Here is a 21,719-nt window from a genome sequence, read left to right as displayed (position 1 = left end):
ATAATATTTCTGAAAAAATGATATATAACATCACCCTGGTCCCCAAATTAATGAATCTGGATGAGTAGCTGTAACTTGTGCATTAACAGCAACTCAATAGAAATCTCAAACCGTGGTGCTGACTCATTCTTTGAAATCAAGTTAATAAAATACTGATGCATTCTGGCTTTTATTTATTTTTTAATATGTCTTTATTGATTTCAGAGAGGAAAGGAGAGGGAGAGATAGACACATCAATGATGTGAGAGAATCTTGGATCGGCTGCCTCCTGCACGCCCCCTACTGGGGATTGAGCCTGCAACCCAGGCATGTGCCCTTGACCGGAACCAAACCGTGACCTCCTGGCTCATAGGTGGATGCTCAACCCCTGAGCCACGCCTTTAAACACCATGGAAGTGCTCATCATAACGACACCGACGGGTCAGTCTGGATCGAAGGGGAATGGAATTCCGGGGGGAGTTGGGAAGCGTCCAGGAATCTGAGACACGGGCTAGACACCTGCCGATGGACGCCAGGTTGTGGAATCCGACTGCCTGGCCTCGTCCGGCTTTATATCGGGAGGAAGGAGATGCTGGGAAGCGGTGTGTTCCCAACAGAGTCCCAAGACGCAGGCTCAGTTCAATAATTCAAACCCGTGAGCTTTTCTTGGCCCATTAATTATGCTTTCTCTGGACTCTAACATGGAGGAGTTAGTTCAGCATCTGCCTAAGAGGCCACGGAGAACTTGGTCTTTCCTACCGTGTCTCTGAGGGAAAAGGTGCTTTAATGAGGGAGCCGATTTCTCGAGAGTGGAGGACGGGAGTGTGACAGATGAGAGCGGGGGTGCTGGGCGCTGCGGGGCCTCGGGAGTGTGGGGCTGTCAGGGCTGAAGGGTTGGAGATGAGGAGAGATGCTTCTCAAGTTCGCCCATTAAAACAGCAGAGGGGAGAGCAGGGACGTCGCAGCCGGCGTGACATGCGATGGTGACATGCGGAGGGCGACACGGGAAACGCTGTGAATTTCAGGGGTTGTCTGAGCACAGGCCCGTGTGATGGGACCAGGGCAGGCAGGACTTCCTTTTCTTCTTTTTTGTCTTTTTTCAGCGAGCAGCCGATTGAACAGGAGGAGAGACGCCAGAGACAAGCATGGGCCCCGAACCCAGTGCTGTTCACTCTTCCATGTCAAGAGTCACGATCGGTCAGAAACGGAGTGCGCTCCGACACTCTGCCAAGTGGACAGACACCCCGAAAGTGACCTTAAGGAATACCCGTGTCGGACCAGCTCACCAAAGCAGCTCCTCGGGGTCGCTGCTGGCAGGGGTGGTGCAGGTCTGAAGTGCCGCGGACTTTGTCTCAGGCATGTCTTTTGCTACGGCGACGAGTCCTCCTCATTTTATGGGACGCATCCTTCCGACAGGCTCTCCTAGTTGCTCTTGTGCATAGAAGAAAGGCCCAGCGGATGTGCCCTGAGGAGACCGGTGACCACAGGGATCGAACCTGCGAATGGAGTGACCGGGGAGAACTGGTGGTCACCCTGAGCTGGGGCCTGGGGCCCAGGGGGACCCAGATGGCCCGCCTCCAGCTGGGATGAGCCAGGTTGCAAAGCTCAGTGCCAGGTGCTCAGCCCACAGCCTTCTTCCCACCATTGCCTACAGGGGACATTTCAGTTATTGCCCCAACGGTGATCAGACCAGACAAAACTGGAGCTCCCCGTCCACATCCAGGTCTCCCTGGGTGAATCATAAGAAGAGTGAGACCAGCCCTAGCCTGTTTGGCTCAGTGGATAGAGCATCGGCCTGTGGACCGAAGAGTCCCGGGTTCGATTCCAGTCAAGGGCACGTACCTTGGTTGCAGGCTCCTCCCCGGCCCAGGAGGCAACCAATTGATGTGTTTCTCCCACATGGATGTTTCTCTCTGTCTTTCCCTCTCTCTTCCACTCTCTCTAAAAATCAATGGGAAAATATCCTCAGGTGAGGATAAACAAAAGAAAAAAGGGATGGTCAGACTGGGTGAAGGACAGAGACCATTTACTTGTTTTTTTTTTTCACTTAGAAAAAAACCCACAGGAGTATCTTCTGAGTCTATAACAAGATTCTGTTTCCTTTGCTCTCCTCACCTGCCCTGACCCAGGAGATGCTCAGTGCAGCCGATGGGAGCTGTCCGTGGTCTAATAGGGGCGAGGAGTGGTGTTTCAGCTTCCCCCGTTAGGAGACCGTCATAAAGTTTTATTATTTTATTATCAGTTTGCAGAATATTCAGAACCCGCAGCCATAGAGTCAGGTGTCTGTACGAAGACCGTGGAGTTCAGTCTGCAGTGACTGTGGAGTGAATCTGTGACGGGCTCCGTGGTGAGCAGGCACAGCCACAGGCTCGGGCGGACTTGGTGGGTGCTGGCCTCCCGCCCCACCCGGCCCCACCCCCCACCACCCCTGCGGCTGAGGGACAGGGACGGCTGTCACAGGCCATCTGTGGCCCCGGGCCAGCCCGGGTGCGACACATTAAACCCACACTCCAGCCTCCGGGCGGCAGGGCTCGCCTGCCCTCTTCTCTCTTTTATTTTTTAAGATTTCCTAACAGAAATGTGCTTTTCTTAAGAAAAGACCAAAACTGCTTTTACCTAGTGGTCCCAGTAAGCCTCCTGACGTGTTGCGGCATCAATGTGTTTTAATGCGCTTTTCCCGCTTGTAGCGTTTCTGCCTGGTCTCACTCCCTGCGGGCGGTACCCGTTTTCCCTTCGTGTCGCCTCCGCTGGTGGGTGTCCGGGACAGTCGGGCGTCTCAGGGAGCCCCGGGCATCACGGAGGCTTTGTCCCCGGGGGACGGTGTGCAGTCAGCTGGGGAGCAGGCCCTTGATCCACCCTGACCCCGACCTTGGGAGCCACTGCCCTGGGAGCCACTGTTCTGGCAAGGGATTGTGGGAAATCTGATCCTTGGTGGAAGAGTGATTACAGATCACCCACATGGCGAGCACTGAAGAGAAAGGCGGTGTCCGGGCCCACGGCCCCTGCATCCCTAGCAGCAGTGGGAGTTGCTGTGCTTAGGAAACTCACAGGCACAGAGGAGAGTGTGGTGATCGGCAGAGGGAAGGGGGGGCGGCAGGAAGGGTAAAGGGAGGGCAGTGGTGACAGGAGGAGACTAGACCAGGGTGGTGGGCACACAGTATACAGAGTCTATGTTATAGGATTGTACACTGGAAACCTATAGAATGCATTAGCCAATGTCACCCTAGTAAACTCAGTAACATTTTTTTTAAAAAAAGAAATGTCCGGCCAGCCAGTGTGGCTCAGCGGTTGAGCATCGACCTATGAGCCAGGAGGTCACAGTTGGATTCCGAGTCAGGGCACATGCCCTGCTTGCAGGCTCCATCCCAAGTGTGGGGCGTGCAGGAGGCAGCCAGTCAATGACTCTCTCTCTCATCATTGATGTTTCTATTTCTCTCTCCCTCTCTCTTCCTCCCTGAAATCAGTAAAAGTATATTTAAAAAAAGAAAGACATGTCCGGAAGATGTGGGTACCTCTTTGGTCATGTCAGTCCTACCCCTGCCAACGGCCGTGAGTGTGGCCGTCCCGCTAGGACAAACATCGGGACCCTCTGGGCCAGGAGTGGACTCGCTGGCTGTCCTGAATATGGCGCGGGCACCTTTGCAAAATAGTTCTCTTCTGGGATTCGCCAACATCCCCCCAGAGGAATAATCAGCACTGTTTGCAGCTCAAAAGGAAAAGCATTGATTGTTTGATCGATTGCTTCACTCATCCCTTCAGTCCGTCAGTCTGCAAACAACGGGGACCTCCCAGGTCCATGCAGACAGCGCGCTGGGTCCCTGGGGACTGAGATACCTGAATCCTGGGACTGTGGCTCTCCAAGGCCTCACAGTCTCACGGAAAAAGCCCACACACGAGGGGTCTCCCAGGGGCGTGCATGCGCACAGGTTGTCTTACTCTATCCAGTTGAAGTACCTAATGTCTAACAGTTGTATCTAAACAGGTAGGTAAGCATAAATTGGTTGGTGGTAAATGCAGGGATTGTCCTGGTGTTTTGGCGAGCGGGTCACATGTGACTTAGGTATAACGTTTGCCTGAGGGAAGAGAGGGACTTCTATAACATGGAAGAGCTGAGGGTGGCGTTCTCGCTCGTTCGTTCACGTTTCATGTATTCCAATAGCTGAGAGTTTGCGTGCCAGGCTGCGTGGATTTGGGGATTATGTTAACTTAAGGAAAGATATTTTTGCAAATACTTTGTGATGAGACACAGAGTCAGCTTAGAAGTCCACGGATTATCTTGTGACGGAGAACCTGAAAAAGCTACTCAGGTTTCTTACCGTCAGTTAATTCTGCCTGTTGTAAATGTCATTCGCTGGCAGCTTAGCGGATGCTGGAAATGGTCTGTATCCTGAAGTGGTTGGGGTTACGTGGCTGTCTACGTGTGTGGAAACTCACACAGCTGTACAGTCCAGTATCCTTTACTGCATGTCTGTTGTACCTTAATAAAGATTCATTAAAAATTAGAATCAGTCAATAGAACTGTGACATTTAAAGAAAAGCTATATAATTTTTTTAACAAAGGGACAAATCTTAAAATTGGCCGGACCTTTCTCTATGATGGATGGCCATCTTTAGTATGCTGCCTAGTGGACAGTAAACACACACACACCACCTTCCCCTTCTCGGTAAGGCTCCCTTTTTCATAATAAGCAAGAAAGTCATTGCTTTTCATCGGAAATTTAAGCAACGAAGAGAACATTTTGAACATAGATGTTTAAAACTATTTATTTATTTTTTCATTAAAATGTTGTTTTCAATTACAGTTTGCATGCATATGATTTTGCCTTGTTTCAGGGGTACTGCACAGTGGTTGGACAGTCATGTGCTTTCCTGAGTGTCCCCTGACATTTCCAGCCCCCACCTGGCCCCACACCTAGTTATTACAATACTGTTGACCATGTTCCTGTGCTGTGCTTTACACACGCGTGACTGTTTTGTTTACCACGATTTCTGTAATTACAAGATTTTGTTTGGAAAAAAAAAAGGCCAGTACTCTAAAGCCTCTCATATTGACGAACCGAGAAAAGTTTATACCATGTGAACCAACATCTCAAACGAAGAGTCTCGCTGAGTTGGAGTCCATGAAAATTATTTTTAAATGCAGTGCATTCCTACTGGTTTACAAGAAAAATTGGTTCACATGAAGGATGAAAGAAGATTCCTTGACACATTTTTAAAATCCTCCTTTTATTATTTTTTTTTCCAGAAATGGAGAACAGGCTCACCATTCTTGCCCAGGGATCCCGCAGTCCCGCCTCTGGTGTGCTGGTAGGTACCCGCCAAATTTCTCACGCGAACTCTTAGCAAGATGCATCCTGCAGTGTTTGCTGCAGTTTAATCTGGGATCCTGGGGAGTTAGACATCCATCACTGGGAAAGTGGAAAATAAAAAATGTTTCGGATATTTCACAACAGTTAGAAGAAAAAATTAAGGGTCCATTTGGCAACATGAGTGGCTCTTGAAAATGTACTTTTTAATGGGAAGCGTGAGAAACGGAAACGAGATCCATCAACCAGAAGCCTTCGTATGCAGTTAAATGTGTGCGTGTGCTTTCCATTTAGCATGAAACCCTCACTCCTCCGAGAGCATCGGGACCCCAAACCTCCCTGGTGGCGGGGACTCCTCGGGGCCGCAGACAGCCGTGGGCACACAACATACAGATTCTATAGGAGAGGGTTGTACCCTGGAGACCTATGGAATGTAGGTTCGTGTGGAGTCTGAGCTCGGACGGGCCTCTGCTCTGGCCACTGTCCAGTGGGCTGTTCCCCAGATGAGCGGCCTGGGCTTTAACGGGGCGGAGGAGGGGCTCCATCGGGGGATCGATAGATGGGAGGGGGGTCTGAGGCTTTCGCGCGGGGCGGGCGGTTTAATGGGTCTTGGAAAGAGTCCTATTAAAAGCTTTTAGGGGACCGCGCCCCGTTGCTGCTTTCTGTGCTGCGTCTGGTCGCTTAATGAAGGCGCTGTACGGAGCGTTTCCGCTCAGAGCTGCGAGCCCAGGTCTGACCGTCTGTGCTCTAGGGTGTTAGCCGTCGGGGATACAAATTTCTGAAAGAAGTCGTGTGGAAATGGGGTTTTTATGATGAGAACTCATCTGAAGAAATTAATGTCACTGGTATTAAATCCCCAAATCAGAGATTTCAGATCGATTAGCACACACCCCATCTTGACCACAGGATTCCAGCAGCCTGATTCTCCTTGTATTCGCGGGGCATTTGGGGCTGCGGGACAGATCTGTTCTCTGGGAGGCTGCAAAGGGCTGTGGGAAAACGTCACATAAAATCCTAGTCAAGTCTGGGTTTTCTTCCTGGCCACGCCTACCTTTTAAATCCCCTTCCGTTACCTAAGTGCTACATGGCTGCATATTGATTTCGCTTTTAAATATGAGGCCAGCATTGTACCAGCGCGCATCAATACAGCTCGTCTGACTGGAGCTGGACAGCGTTCAAACGCAGCGAGCAGCGGGCTCACCCCTTCCCAGGTCACTGGACCTTCCGCAGTCTCGGTGCATAATGGTTGCGAAACCTGCAGGGAAGTGTTCATCTATTTAATTTTATTTTTTCTGTCAACATTTAGCCCCCAACCCCTCTGCCATAGTTCACAATTTGCTTCTTAATATTTTTCTAACTTGTTTTAGTTCTTTTCTGTTTTTTATATGTTTTATTTAAATATATTTTTATTGATTTGAGAGGAAGAGAGGAGAGAGAGATAGAAACATCAACGATGAGAGAGAATCATTGATCAGCTGCCTCCTGCACGCCCCCTATTGGGGGACCGAGCCTGCAACCCTGGGCATGTGCCCTGACTGGAATTGAACCTGGGACCCTTCAGTCCACAGGCCAGTGCTCTATCCGCTGGCCCATACTGGCTAGGGCTGTTGTTGTTTTTTATTGATTTGACAGAGAGAGAGAGAGAGAGAGAGAGAGAGAGAGAGAAGGAGAGGGATAGAGATAGAAACATCAATCTGCTGCCTCCTGCCGCCCCCTACAGGGGATCGAGTTTATAACCCAGGCATGTGCCCTGACTGGGAATTGAACCAGCAACCTCCTGGTTCACAGGTTGATGCTCAACCACTGAGCCACGCCAGCCGGGCTGGGTTGTTTTCTGGCTGCGTTTACCTATGGAGCCAGCACTTCAGCAGAGATCACTGAGCCCCGTGAAGCCCACGTCCGATGGGGCTGAGCCAGGCTGGGGAGGAAAGGGCAGCACTGAGAGCATTGCCGATGGCCCCGCCCTCCCCTCCCGTGAGCCGTGTCCAACAGCATCACCTGCAGGCCCGTCCACAGAGCCACGCAGCTACATTCTTTGGTGGAAATGGATTGCAGGGGGATGGCTCAGGATGATGTCGCTGATAAAGTGAAATTCTTCTTAAACTCTGTCGAATATTTTATTTCTATTTGGTTTCATTCATAATAGCCCATACAGGTCCTGGCCAGGTGGGTCAGTTGGTTAGGGCGTCGTCCCAATATGCCAAGGTTGTGGGTTAGATCCCTGGTCAGGGCACATATAATAGGCAGCTAATGAACGTATCAATAAGTGGGACAAGTCAATGTTTCTCTCTCTCTCTCTCAAATCAAGAAATAATTTTTAAAATTAATTTAAAAATAATAATAGCTCATACCAGTCTAATAGCTCTTACTGTTGCTTTTCACAATATCATGTACTTAAAATAACCAATTTCTGAAATAGTTGATCCACTTTTTAGAATGTTACTATAGTAGTGCATTTTAATATAGTGATTTTCATTCTGCTTTTTCAATTATCACTATAGCCTATAGAAAATTGACTATAACATTATAACTTTCAAACATTTTTTCTCATTAATTGTATTTATTTATTGACTGAGTTCCATTGAGCACTGATGAGCCATAAGACCACTAAAACGAATAAAGCCACGCCTGCCTCCAGTCACTCACAGTCTGTGGGAGGGAGGACCCGGAAGTAAAGAGGGTATCGGAGACCGAGAAGTGTGTGTAGCTTCAAGCTGGTTCACTCGACAGGCTGGCTGTGTGCCTTCACGGTAGCACCTTTTATTTCTGTGTTCTGATGATACAATTACAAATCCACTTGGGAAATTCACACTTCGCAATTTTGTGTAGAAACTTTATTTTTTTTCCACATAATATTATATCTAAAGTGTCTCACACATTTAGGTACATAGTGTATAGTGCCTGCTTTTGTATACTTAACACTCCATCATAAATATTTGCCCGCATCAATATTTATTCCGCCATAATTTTATTTTTAATAACTGCTATTCCTCCATTACTGAGATGTGCCATGATTTATTTATTGTGCTAGCTCTTCACAATTGGTTATTTAAAGATTTTTAATGCTATCATAAATAAGAGTCCAATGAAAATTTTATGGATAACTGATTCTTTCCTGAAGAAAAAAAAATAGTAGAAATAGGAGTAATGAAACCATCCTATCTATGGTCCAGTGTTCTTCAGAAACTGCAGGATATGTGTCTTTTCTATTTTGGGTTAGTGAGCAGTCGCATTTTATTTTGTCTTTACTTGTTTAACAATGAGTTACAACCTTCCATTTTCATAAGTCATTTCTGCTGCTCATCAGCGAGTTACCATTAATGCCTCTCACCTGTGTCCTTATTTAATGGGTGATTTCTATTTCATAAAATGGCTGACTGTGTTAGCTTTGCAAACCTTTCACCTTTATATTCAGGATTAAATAAATAGGTAAAATGAAACATGTGACCAAGCCCCTCAAGCATGCAGGTGAGGGACACCCCAGCACCAGCAGCAGAGAGGTCACTGCAGGCAGAGCACGGTCAGGCCCCTGGCGATGGGGCAGGCCAGATGTGACAGGGCAGATGTGATGGGGCAGATGTGACGAGGTGGGCCAGGTGTGATGGGGCAGATGTGACGGGGCAGGCCAGGTGTGATGGGGACGTGGTACAGGACGCAGTATTGTGTCCCGGCTTGACCTCCAGCTGCCACGGAAAGGCTGGCCGTGAGCGGTGATACTCAAGCCAGCCTTTGGTTTTGACTCTGGCTTGGACAAGACATCTCTGAGTATTCAAAACCCAGGGCCTGTGTCTCCGGTTAATTGGAGTCCAGTCTTACACTCCTCACGCGTTTCAAGAAAGCCCGCGCCCAGGAACGCACACGGAGACCATGTCCGGTCACTGATGCGTCTCTGGGTCCTGGAAGCAAGCGCACAGCTCTCTGGGGAGACACTTCAAACCCCAGGCGCGGATTCTCATCATGGCAGCGCGCTTTGCATAAGATGAGCTCACATAAAAAATACTAAGCAGGGCTGGAGCAATCCGCCATGAATCAGATTTAGACAAACAGGAGGATTAACGACACCTGAAAAGCTTGAGGAATAGAAGAATACTGTTGAAAAGGCTGTGGAAGAAGCGTCTCTAAAATTAATAACGTGGTAAAATGTTACAGGAAACCGGAGGACAGCAGACTGAGTAGAAACAGACAAATGGACAGATGCAGGGCGGTGCCAAATGCAAATTCTCAAAATAGGAAAACATGGTCATGGGAGCTTAACGCTTTATGGATGACTTAAAAGCTGATTAGACGTCTCCTAAGTGTGAGGGAATCAGTGACCTGAGAGAGGGATCCAGGCCTGGGGGTAGGGGGGGCGGGTTGTGGGGAGGTTCAATGCAGCCCAGGCAGACAGACACAGGGAAAATGGAAACAGTGACTCCAAATTTTCCAGAATTGACAAAAGGCATAGATCTCCAAGCCTAAAATGCATACTTTCCAGGAATAACAGTCCCATGGTCATTCATACCTACATTTTATCAGAAAGTGAGTCACAGCAAACGAAAAAGAGAAATTTCGATAACAGTCAGAAAACTCTGAATTCATTACAAAGGCCCAACCATGAGGATAAAAACAGACCTTCCACCTCAACCCCGGAAAACAGTGGCCTTACAGCCTCAACGTGCTGATGGGGGAATCTGTCGACAAAGAGGCCTAAAGGAACAGCCCTTCCTTACAGAATAGATTCCAAATGTCGTTACAGGAAAAGAGGCAACGTGTGGCTCACGGGACGCGCTAGGGGCATCGTAAAGGATGCTCTTCATTAAAAGAGGCCTGGACCTGCGGAAGAGAGGAGAGGCAGTGATGAGGGAAGAACTGATAGGCACGTAGGTAAATCTAAGCTGGAAGTGATGCTATAAATAATAACCCCTTTGGGTGGTTAAAAGACAAGAAAGACCTAAATTATAGACAATAAGTACATGAAAGATGGCAGTGGAAAAGATTTTACTATAGAGAGGTGGAGAGAGGACTATTCGGATCCTTAACAATATCAAATATATATATATATATATATATATATATATATATATATATATACACATTTATATGTAAATTTTTTACAAAGATTAACGACTGAAAAATATAAAGGTAGACAGCAGACCTTCTCTACCAGTATGGATCACTTCGACGTTGTAAATTGATTTGGGAGAAGAACTGACATTTTTCCATGAGTAACTGGTTTGTCCATTAATATATTTCAGCATTTATTCTAGTTTTATCTGTGACTCATAATATTTTTCTCATTCCTTCAAAAAATTTTCCTAAATCTTAATATTTTCCTTAACTCTTTTACGTTTCCATTGTTCTGCTACTGTCTTCTTATTGCTGATGGCTGACCGCAGGTTAAGAAAAAGCGATCTTGCCTCGTATACGGGGCATTGCATGGCATTGCACGCTCTAATTTCTGGTCACTTTTCAGCCAACACTCGGTTTTTCTAGTTAGCATATATCATTTGGAAAGATAATGATTTTATTTCATTCTCTCCTACTGTTGCACTTCATGTGTATTTGTCTTCTTTTATCTTTATTGTTGAAAGTACTACAAATGTTCCCTTTGTTAGTGGGTTTTTCCCATTGACCCTCCACCCGGTACCTGCCCCTCCCAGGCCTTCCCCACTCTATTGTCTGTGTCCCTGGGCTATGGATCTATGCACACAAGTTCCCCAGTAAATCACTTCCCTCCCACCCACCCCCTTCCCTCTGAGATTCATCCGTCTATTCGATGCTTCTGTGTCTCTGGATCTACTTTGTTCATCAGTGTATTTTGTCTAGATTCCACATATGAGTGAGGTCATGTGATACTTGTCTTTCTCTGGCTGACTTATTTCACTTAGCATGATACTCTCCAGGGCCGTCCATGCTGTCTCAACGGGTAAGAGATTCTTTTTTACTGCTGCATAGTATTCCACGGTGTAAATGCACCACAGCTGTTTTATCCACTCACCTACTGATGGGCACTTGGGCTGTTTCCAGATCTTAGCTATTGTCAGTTGTGCTGCTGTGAACATAGGGGGGCATATGTCCTTTCTGATGGGTGTTTCTGGTTTCTTAGGATGTCTTTCTCTTTTTGACGCAGTGTTGAGAAAGGTTCCCACGGCGGGGTCTGTAGAGATAGTGGACATCATTCTTGTGTGACTCTTTTTACACTGAGGTCCACTCTCGGTATGAAACATCTCTCTTTAGTATGCTGAGAAATTAATATTCAATCCATAGTTCATGACGGTATTTTTGATCAGGCAGAAATAAACGAATTAATATTTCTGATGGTCACTCACAGTTTCTAGTTCTGATTTTTAAGATATGACCAGACCACTGGCTCTGCCCACTCCCCAGATCCAAACCTAAAATAGAAATGTTTTCTTTTCTCTTCAACAAACCAGATATTACATACAGGTGTGTCTTCTCAATGCTAAAACAATGTAAGCCCCTCAACTTGAGAAATATTTGATATGTTATCGATGAATACTCTCACTAATTCCTTTGACTGCTGGCACACAAAAATAATACATCATGTATTTAAAGGAAAAAAATACTGGTTTTTGGAAATCATTGTCTTATTAATATTTATTATGTTATACGCAATGCTAGGCACCACGGGGCACACCCATAAAACACTAAGTTATGAAATGATCATGAAAATGGTCAGGTGTACTTTCTTTGTAATAATAATAATAATAATACATAGTCAGGAGACAAAAAAACACAACAGATCAGCTCCACTGAGCTTTCCTACAAATAAATAAAAATGTGTTTCCTTTATATACTGCACTTAGCTTAGAAAGATCTTATTCCTTATGCATTAAATCAGCAGAGGTAATAATTCCAAAAAAGGCATTAGATGCCTACAATTTTCTAGAACAAAAAGAATGATACATGGAAGTGTTATGCGGTGAGTTACCACCTCCTGCTCCCAAGTCCCTCTCCCGAGTCATCAATGTGTCCCTGTGGCTTTTCTGTGCCATGAGGCGGGCCTGCCTGTGTCTGGCTCACAGGCTGATTGGTTGCCGAGACAGGCCAGGGGGACTGAGCATGGGAGGCGGCGGGTCCGGGGAGCCTGGTCACTCTCCGTGTAGTGCCATCCGGTCACTTGACTGGGATATCTCCCCTCGCACACACGCGTGCAACGTATTCCTTAGTGCAGAGTGCATTTCTGAGGCAGAGACCGGATTAGAATAATAGAATTGGAGATTTAGAAGCCATGATCATGCTCATCAGATCCAGCTCCTTCATCATGGAGATGCGGAAACTGCGGATGGAGGAGCGTCCGTGTGTCCCTGGGGTGCGATGGGCCCGCAGAACCTTCCAGGCGCTGATGGGCCTCCCTCGCTGCCGGCCAGTGATTTTCCCACCGCACCGCGGAACTGCGGCCGGCTGCCGGCTTCTACCTTTCAATTATGATTCAGAAAAGAGGGACATAAGTGTCTTCGTTTTCTTTTCATTTTCTAAGTCTCTTTACCCTGATAGCTCCCATTCTGGCGAAAGCTATGGAAAGCAAGGTAGGGAAATGACCAAAGAAAGTCTCCAAGCCCCTCATGCTGTGTGAAATGGGGATTTATTTCAGTCAGGAATCGATTGAATTTAATAGATGCTTTAAATTTACATTGTAAGTTTGGAGAGAGAGGGAGAGGGGGAGGGAGAGGGAGAGGGAGAGAGAGAGAAGGGAGGGAGGGAGGAAGGGGAAATGAATCTAGCTTTGGAAGCATTATCAGGAAATGGATATTAGATGCAATATTTTATTTCAGAAATGAGTAGAAATTCATCTAATGCCTGGGTGGGCTCTGTCGTATCATATTTACCTAAAAGTCCATATTTTAATAATTTTGAATTATTTTTATATTTATAATTTACTTTAGTGTGTACTCCTTTGTTAGGAGGCCACCAATCTATCTTTATTCTAAAATTCATCCCAATACTTTCCCCACTCTCAATTTCCAATTGAGTGTGGGTGATGTTTTTCCTGTTAACAGTTTTTCTTATTTTGAATAAATTTTATTTGTCCTGATCGTGACCACTTATTTCAGAAGTATAAATGCATTATTAAACTATCCTGGATTTTTAAAGGAACCTACCAGCATTTATTTATTTAAATGAATTGCGAGTGTTCAAGAGCAGATCTTTAAAATAACTTCGAAGGTGAAAATATTCATTTCCATCTTTTATGATGAGTTTTGTAACAGAGACTTCTAGATTTTATCCTATGCTTTTTTTTCTTGTATTTCCTGAATTTGTAGACATGAAAATCATGTAGGACAGAGTATCCAGATTTGAGCGGGTCCCTCTGTAGTCAGACTTGTGAAAAAGCGGTGGCCCCGCGAGCATCCTCAGTGGCTGAGCATCCACCTATGAACCAGGAGGTCAGGGTTTGATTCCCAGTCAGGGCACATGCCCAGGTTGTGGGCTTGATTCCCAGTAGGGGGGGTGCAGGAGCCACCCGATCAATTATTCTCTCTCATCATTGATATTCCTATCTCTCTCTCCCTCTCCCTTCCTCTCTCTGAAATCAATAAAAAAAATATTAAAAAAAAGAATGAAGTGGTAACCATGGAATCCTAGTAAGAAATGGATGGGTTCAAACATGGTAAGTGGACTATAGCCAAACTATTGATTAACCAGTTGATGGGAATCAGAACCAATACCATTGCTTTGTAGCCACATGCTGTATATACTCCCCCGTAGTTCCAATTAGTGAGAAAATGAAGAAATCATCTTAGACGGGTGAGGTTACAGGTGTCCACCTCACAGGTAGCGGTGATTTTGCCCTCTGACATATTTTATGTTCTCAACCTCTGCGAATATATAATGTTTTGCAAATGTCTTCTGAAACAGCACCTCGTATTGAGAGGGCATAGCCTTTCCCTAGCAAAACGTAAGATGGCAAATGGTCAGAAGGTAGATGGGACGTCTTCCCTCCTTGCAGATTTCGTTGTTCTCAAAGGTTCAGAGCGAGGAACCCCCAATACTGTGCCATTGGCCTGGTGAGTGTCCAGCTAAGAAGCCATATGAGTAGAAACCACAGGAGCGAAAGCCGTGCCTCCCGTGCTTCTGTGGTGCCCACGGAGGGCTGGGCCAGGCAGACCCATCAGCCCTGCTCCGTCTGCTTCGTTTTAGGGACCCTCAGAGCCACGCAGGGACCTCGAGCACAGGCCCACCTTGTGCAGCGCTGGGCCGACCACTGTCCCTGTCACCGGAAGCCCGAGCCAGACTCGGGGGCTGGAAATGACGTTATCATTAGAGTCCGACGTGTATTCTGGCCCCGTCATGATTAGTTCTGGGTGTGGCGTGTTCATCTCATACATGAAGAGTGATCTGTTCCCCGTGTAGAGCCTGTCGCTGGAGAATTCCGGCTTTAGGGGCGCCGGCCAGCATGTCCTCCCGCCCGGCTCCTGCCCACGCCTCCCAGTCCAGGGGCTTCTGGTTCCTTAACGGCCCTCCCCTCCCAGCCTCTCCGCTGGGCGCAGAGCTCTCTGCGGGTGGGGAGCATGCGAGTGTGAACCTGGAGCACTGGCTCCTTGATCCGTTCCGCCCTCCTGGGGGTAGAGAGGCGATGGGGTCGCTGGCATCTGTTTTCGAGACCCAGGTTCAGGGTGTTGCCACTGCGGCCCCCCCTGAGGAGGTGACGGGCTCCCCGTTCTCCACCACCGTATGCCGCCTCCCCGATAGACACTGAAGTGGGCAGAGAACAGAGAGACAGGGTCCCAGAGCTCGTTTGGGTAAAATCGAGTAACCTTGGAAGTTCAGAACATTGGGTTTTTAGGCATCTAACACAGACGACCACACAAAAGCATTTTAAATGATGCGTGGATGTCTGTTTAGCCTCCAACTGACTGTGGGGTTTGTTTGTTTTTAAAGTGTCTTCTGTGTTGACTCTCTTATTTTTTATATTTTTACTTTGGGGTGAATGTGTGTGTGTTACCTGGGCTTGATACTCAGGTGATGATGAAATTATTATTTCATCGCCTTCTATTCATCGAGACACACACGGATGGCACAGCTCCACGCAGCTCAGCCCCGGAGGCGGCCAAAGTGATCCCGTGATTTATTCTGGACGCCGACACATCCTTTAAAGTGATGCTTGGTATGCCGTCTCAAAGGTGCACCATAAAGAAGCTGAGGTTTCTATCTCACACGCTTTCATTTTTTAGAAGATTTTAAATATATCTTCCCAGCATAAACACACACACACTCACACACACACACACACACACACACACACTCACACTCAAAGTTAACGTGAAAAAAGCTTCCTGGAACTCTCGAGAACACAGCACCGAAGCCTGACATTTCCCACTCCTGCCTTGTGTTAAAACAGCCCACTTCTCTCCGTCATTGCTGGATCTTTTCTTTCAAATGCAGGCTTATCCTGCTACCAAAATGGAAATGTCATCTTTAAAAAAGGCTTTAGTGGTTCAGAAATCAACAGGATGGATTTTTCTCAATGTTTTTTTTTTTCCATCAATCAGATCCCATAACTGTGATTACACTGAAAAAACAAACAAACAAACAAACAAAAACATTAAATGCTGTTGGGCTGGGCCTGCCGGACGCTGTGGTGGCCGATGGCTCATCGCCCCATAAAACCCCGAGGCAGCAGCCCTTACACCCTCATCCTCAGATGCAGGACCGACAGGTTGATGACGGATGGTTGCTGCCACAGGTCTGACATTCCGTCCCAACAAAGGAAAACTGGTCGAAAAACATTTGGGTGTGAAAGCGCTGAAATATAAGACCCGGAAGGGTCAAAGGGCAACGGGCAAAAAGCTCTTGGACCCTTAGCTCATGTTTCCCTTATGAATTTTTTAGTAACGGTTGATGCATTTTAATCTCTGACTCACGAGACAGCGTAAGTCAACGTGCGAGCTAATTGCAGCCAGCAGGGCGGTCGTTAATGCGCGAGACACGTTCCCTATTGGAGCCTGTGTCTCTAATTAGTGTCTGTAAGGGACGTGACGGCGGTTCACGGGCCCCCAAATAGGCCCTAATTCGTCAAGCGGGTCTGGGCCAATGGCAGCTTTCTGATCGGCTCCCTTGCCCGGACCCCAAAGCGCCTCCGAAAGCTTCTCCCATTGATCTGCCGTCGGAGGCTGACGGAGGAGCAGACAGCCCCGCCGGGAAGGAAGACGGATGGGTGCTGCGTTGGCATGAAAAACGCCCGCCCGTCATGAAACGCTTCCTGCTTCTAAGGCGCGTGTACAAACACACGCACATCGGGGCGGGGTGCAGAGCAGGCCCTGGAAATGAAGGCCGATGCATTCGCCTCTCGTTCTTCCATTCCTCTCACATCCGCTGCCCGCCATGCACCACTGCAAGGTGCTACGCAGGCTGTTGGTTGTACGTGATGTCTCGTTTTGTGCCTCATGACCGGCTTATACGTTTCCGAAGACATATCACGTGAACACCACGTGGTGGGGTTGTTCTTGGGATAAACCAAACATTGCCCGATGTGAATTTATTAAAAAATATTTTTTTATTGATTTCAGAGAGGAAGGGAGAGGAAGAGAGAGAGAAAAACATCAATGATAAGGGAGAATCCTTGATTGCCTCCTGCACACCCCCTCCTGGGAATTGAGCCTGCAACCTGGGCATGTGCCTTTGTCCAGAATTGAACCCAGGACCCTTCAGTCCGCAGGCCAGTGCTCTACCCGCCGAGTCACCATCTAAGGCTGTAAATTTTGATCTTGTTGTAGGAGAGTGTAGACCCGATTAAATCCCCCGCGTGATGTCTGTGACACTATCCTTGCGATGCCAAGGGATGCTGTCGGCCATCGTTACCTATCAGTAACATATTTGCATTTTTAAATCATTTATAGCATGAAAAGGATCCCAGAAAAGTGGCGGCATGCATTCGTCAACTGCCTTTTCATTGGTCAGGTTAACAGAATGTATTGCTAAAGATGCCATTGTCCCACCCACACCTGTCCGGGGCACCACACCAGGGAAACATTTAGCGACTTAAAAAGGGCACACTCTCTGCCGTTCCGGGGACCAGTCATTGCAAAATGCCGTCACCCCATCCGTAAGGGACCAGCCATTGCAAAATGCCGTCACCCCATCCGTAAGGGACCAGCCATTGCAAAATGCCGTCACCCCATCCGTAAGGGACCAGTCATTGCAAAATGCCGTCACCCCATCCGTAAGGGACCAGCCATTGCAAAATGCCGTCACCCATCCGTAAGGGACCAGTCATTGCAAAATGCCGTCACCCCATCCGTAAGGGACCAGCCATTGCAAAATGCCGTCACCCATCCATAAGGGACCAGTCATTGCAAAATGCTGTCACCCATCCATAAGGAGAGTGGCCACTGCCCAGCCTCGCTGCTCAAATATTTTCTCTCTTATAAGAAGATCTTGAGAATGATGAGTTGCTTTGCTCTAATGTTATCTCAAGATTATTTCCGAGTGAATTGTATTTGAAATAAATTTGGGGGGGAAACTGCATACCATGTAGCTGACTGTCACGGGGGAGTGCAAACTGCACATGAGGAAAGCTCCTCACCTCTCACTCCCCATCCTTATGCTGTTTCCGCCTCACAGTGTGAGAGGGCCCGTCCTCACAAAGGTCAGAGGCCTGGGAGCGCTCCTTGCCCTCCTCCCTCCCACCCACGCCAGAACCAGAGGCGGGCTGGGGACCCCCCCCCCCCCGGCCTGACCCGCCTGTGTGAGGCAGGCACAGGGCGGGTGGTGTCTAGGTCTCCCTCTGATTTGGTGGCACTGAGCTCCCCTGGGCGGGGAGAACCGAGGTGGGCAGGCCTCCCACTCCCTAGATGCCATCAGCGGGGGACAGGGAGAGAGGAAAGACGGGGTGCGCGGAACCTACGCCTCAGGGGCAGGGAGAGGCAGGAAGCGAGGAGCTGGGGGAGAATGAGCCTCGAAGGCACAGACCCCAACGTTGGAGCGTGCAGGCTGGCGACGCTCGTGTCCTGATCCGAGGCGTGAACACAGCGACACGGTCCCTGGTCCCTGGCACGCAGCGAAAATTGACTTGGCAGGAAGGATCTAAGCAGAGCAAGAAGGAGGACATACAGGGAAGCCACGGCCAGGAAGGGGGGATTGTGGGGATTACAGCAGGAAAGCGGGGAGCTGGCCGGGCGCCCCGCGGGGGAGGGGTGCGTCCTGTTTCACTTACAGAGATGAGGACCACTGTGTCCCTCAGCCGCTTTTCCCTAAAATAAACCGACGTGTTTCTCGTAAAGAGAAATCCCAGGGTTTCTCCTCAGAGACATTCTAGCAGCCTTCAGAGGCGGCGAGGGGGCTGCCATTCATGGGATCTGGACGCAGGCGCTTGAATCGGAAAAAACAAAAACAGGAAAAGCCTGAAAGGGCCGCGGAAGGAGCGGAGATTCCAGCCACTGCTCCTCCAGGGGCTGTGCACGCAGATAAGGAGCTGGGAGCTCTAATTGCCTATTAACTGGTTCCTCCCGTTTACCTCCTTCCTCCCCCAGGTCGCCTGTCCCCGACCTGGCCAGGGAGGCCTCGCTACCCGGGCTCGGATCCGCCAAAAAAATAAAATAAAAAATCACAGAGTCATTTAAGCTGGAAATTTTCGTTAAATCCAGTCAGTTCCCCAACCTCTTTTCAGAAGGACGGAGGTTTTAATCAGCGCGAAGGAAGCTGAGGGAATATGGGAGCGACGGGGTCAGCATGCGGGTCAGAGGGACCATAGAGACGGTGCTAATGGGATAAGGACGGCTGAGCTTTTTATCTTATTAGCGCTTCCCACGTCAAATTAGCAAAACGGTGCCGGCACTAAGGTGTCCAGATGAAACGCGCGTCGGGTCTGTGTGCCCCTGAAGGACGCTCCGTGAGCCTCTTCTAAGGAGATCAGCGTTTCTGCTCGTTCCCTTTTCATCTTCGGAGGGAAGCGTCCTTATGTCAGCCGGCCACGTCGTTGTGCCGAATCCCAGTGACCTCGGTGGAGATATGGCTGCATCAGCCAGGACACGGCCTTGCAGGTGCCAGGGGACCCCACTGACGGAGAAAGCGATGTGCCCGGTGCCCCTGGAGTGGGCCGATGAAGGGGTCCTCTATCCAGACAGATGTCCTTGTTGCCACTGTGAATAAATGTTAAAAATAGAAGCATTGCCCGGACGGCATGGCTCAGTGGTTGAGTCTCAACCTATGAACCAGGAGGTCACGGTTTAATTCCCAGTCAGGGCACAGACCCAGGTTGCTTGTGGGTTCGATCCCCAGTGTGGAGCATGTCGGAGGCTGCCGATCCATGATTCTCTCATCATTGATGTTTCTATCTCTCTCTCCCTTTCCCTCCCTCTCTGAAATCAATTAAAAAATATATTTAAAAAAGAATAGAATAATTGCTTAGAGCAGGGGGAATTATTTAACTATCAGGGGTGATGTCCGTGTAATCTCAGTATCTCCTTCCTACGCTTTACCAAGGTAAAATGGGCAAGATAGCATTGTGTTAGTTCCGGGGTACAAGGTGATGATTCGATGTTGGTGTGTGGCAACATGCTCACCACAAGGAGCCCAGTGAACAGCCTACCCTTATTTCGTATCCACATGCCTGGCCCTTTCAAACCCTGTATTTGGCATCACATGGATAAGTAATAGACTATTATAGGATGTAGGCCAGTGGTGCCCAACCTTTTCTTGGCCATCCCACATCTAAGCATCTCTGAAATCCTGATGCCCCCCACCACTGTGACATATAGTTCTTATTATTCAAAAAGTGAACTCCTGTTCACGTGGAGGAAGCCTAAAAGGCCATGAACTTGGTCTAAACAAGCTTCCAAAGAACATGGCATCCATGAAAGAGAAAAATAAAACGATGAAAGGACTGTTGAAGTACTGAGGAAGAAATCACTAAGAAATTATTAAAAATAATAATAATATGAAGTGATATGAAAAATAGCAAATAAAGTTTTAAAACATACCATAGAGAACTGAAACACATAAATATGTCACAATATATATTTACATACTGTATATGAGGCCCCTAGAACCATCAGAAATACAAAAAATTCACTGTTAATAACTCATTCTCAAATTGCCCCCCTTAAAATCACATTGCCCCATGGGGGGAGGGGCCTGTGCCCCATGTTGGGAACCACTGGTCTACATCCTATAAAAGTCTAATTACTTATTTAGATGGTTATTTTTAAAATCCGTTTACTCAGTAAATATACAGGGTCCCCCCCCCAAAAAAATGTACACATGCTTTAACAGCTGATAGCTCAATTCTGAAAATGAAATGTGTTTTAATAAACACGGCCTTTATAATTATTCAGAGTGTGTGTAGACATTTTTGGGAGGACGCACTATAATAATAAAAGCTTAATATGCTAATTAGACCGGATGTGCCTTCTGGATGACCTCCCGGACGAAGCAGCGGCAGCGGGGGCCGAGGCAGAGGCGCTGTGACCGAGCCCCTTGTATGAATTTTGTACATCGAGCCTCTAGTATATGTATATTAAGTCTACATCACAGAAGCAAAGCACTTAGACCAGCGTTAGCGGTGAATATCACTTGTTATTCCTCAAGCATACCATAAGCCTTTCTTGCCCCAAGACCTTTACATTTATTTATTTTTTTTAACCTACTGTTTCCCTCTGGTTTAGAATGTTTCTCTCCCTCCCCAAGCCCTTAGCCCCATAGCTAAATTCTTCCTGTCCTGGAGGTCTCAGCTTTAAAGATCACTCTCTACCGGTTCTCTCCACAGGAATGTCCCTCCCATCTGTATGCTTACCTCTCTGAGACCACAGTGGTTTCCCACGGAGCACTGACCACGGGCGATGAAGGGCGAGGACTGGTCAGTGTGCACTGTGGAGCCGCCACAATCCCCATTAAAGGAATATGTGAATAACTGGTCGACCACCACACCTTAATTTCCCCAAGAAAAGTTTAGTGTTTAGTCCCCAGGAAGTCGACACACATTGTTTTTCCTGTGTGTTCCGAGTCGAATTGTGAAACTGGCTTTGGTGGCATACAGTCCGTGCGATGCTTACTGGTTTCTTTTCAAATCGGGAGAGGATGTACTAAAGAGAGACAGCTTGGTATGTTAGCGGCTATTTCCTTGTCGTCCCTGGGAGTGGTAGCTTCATGGGACCAGGGTGCCAGCCCTCAGGGTGTCACAGCCAACACCTGGAAGTCTATTGTTTTTAAATATATATTTTATTGATTTTTTTACAGAGAGGAAGGGAGAGGGATAGAGAGTTAGAAACATCGATGAGAGAGAAACATCCATCAGCTGCCTCCTGCACACCCCCTACTGGGGATGTGCCCGCAACCAAGGTACATGCCCTTGACTGGAATCGAACCTGGGACTCTTCAGTCCCCAGGCTGAGGCTCTATCCACTGAGCCAAACCGGCTAGGGCAACCTGGAAGTCTAAACTCCAAATACGGCACGTTCCATTCTTGTACGTCATGTCCCTGGTTCAACCACACAA

This window comes from Myotis lucifugus, unplaced genomic scaffold, assembly GCF_000147115.1.
Source record: "Myotis lucifugus unplaced genomic scaffold, Myoluc2.0 scaffold_544, whole genome shotgun sequence".
NCBI classification, from domain to species: domain Eukaryota; kingdom Metazoa; phylum Chordata; class Mammalia; order Chiroptera; family Vespertilionidae; genus Myotis; species Myotis lucifugus.
Note: the sequence above shows the minus strand (reverse complement) of the source record.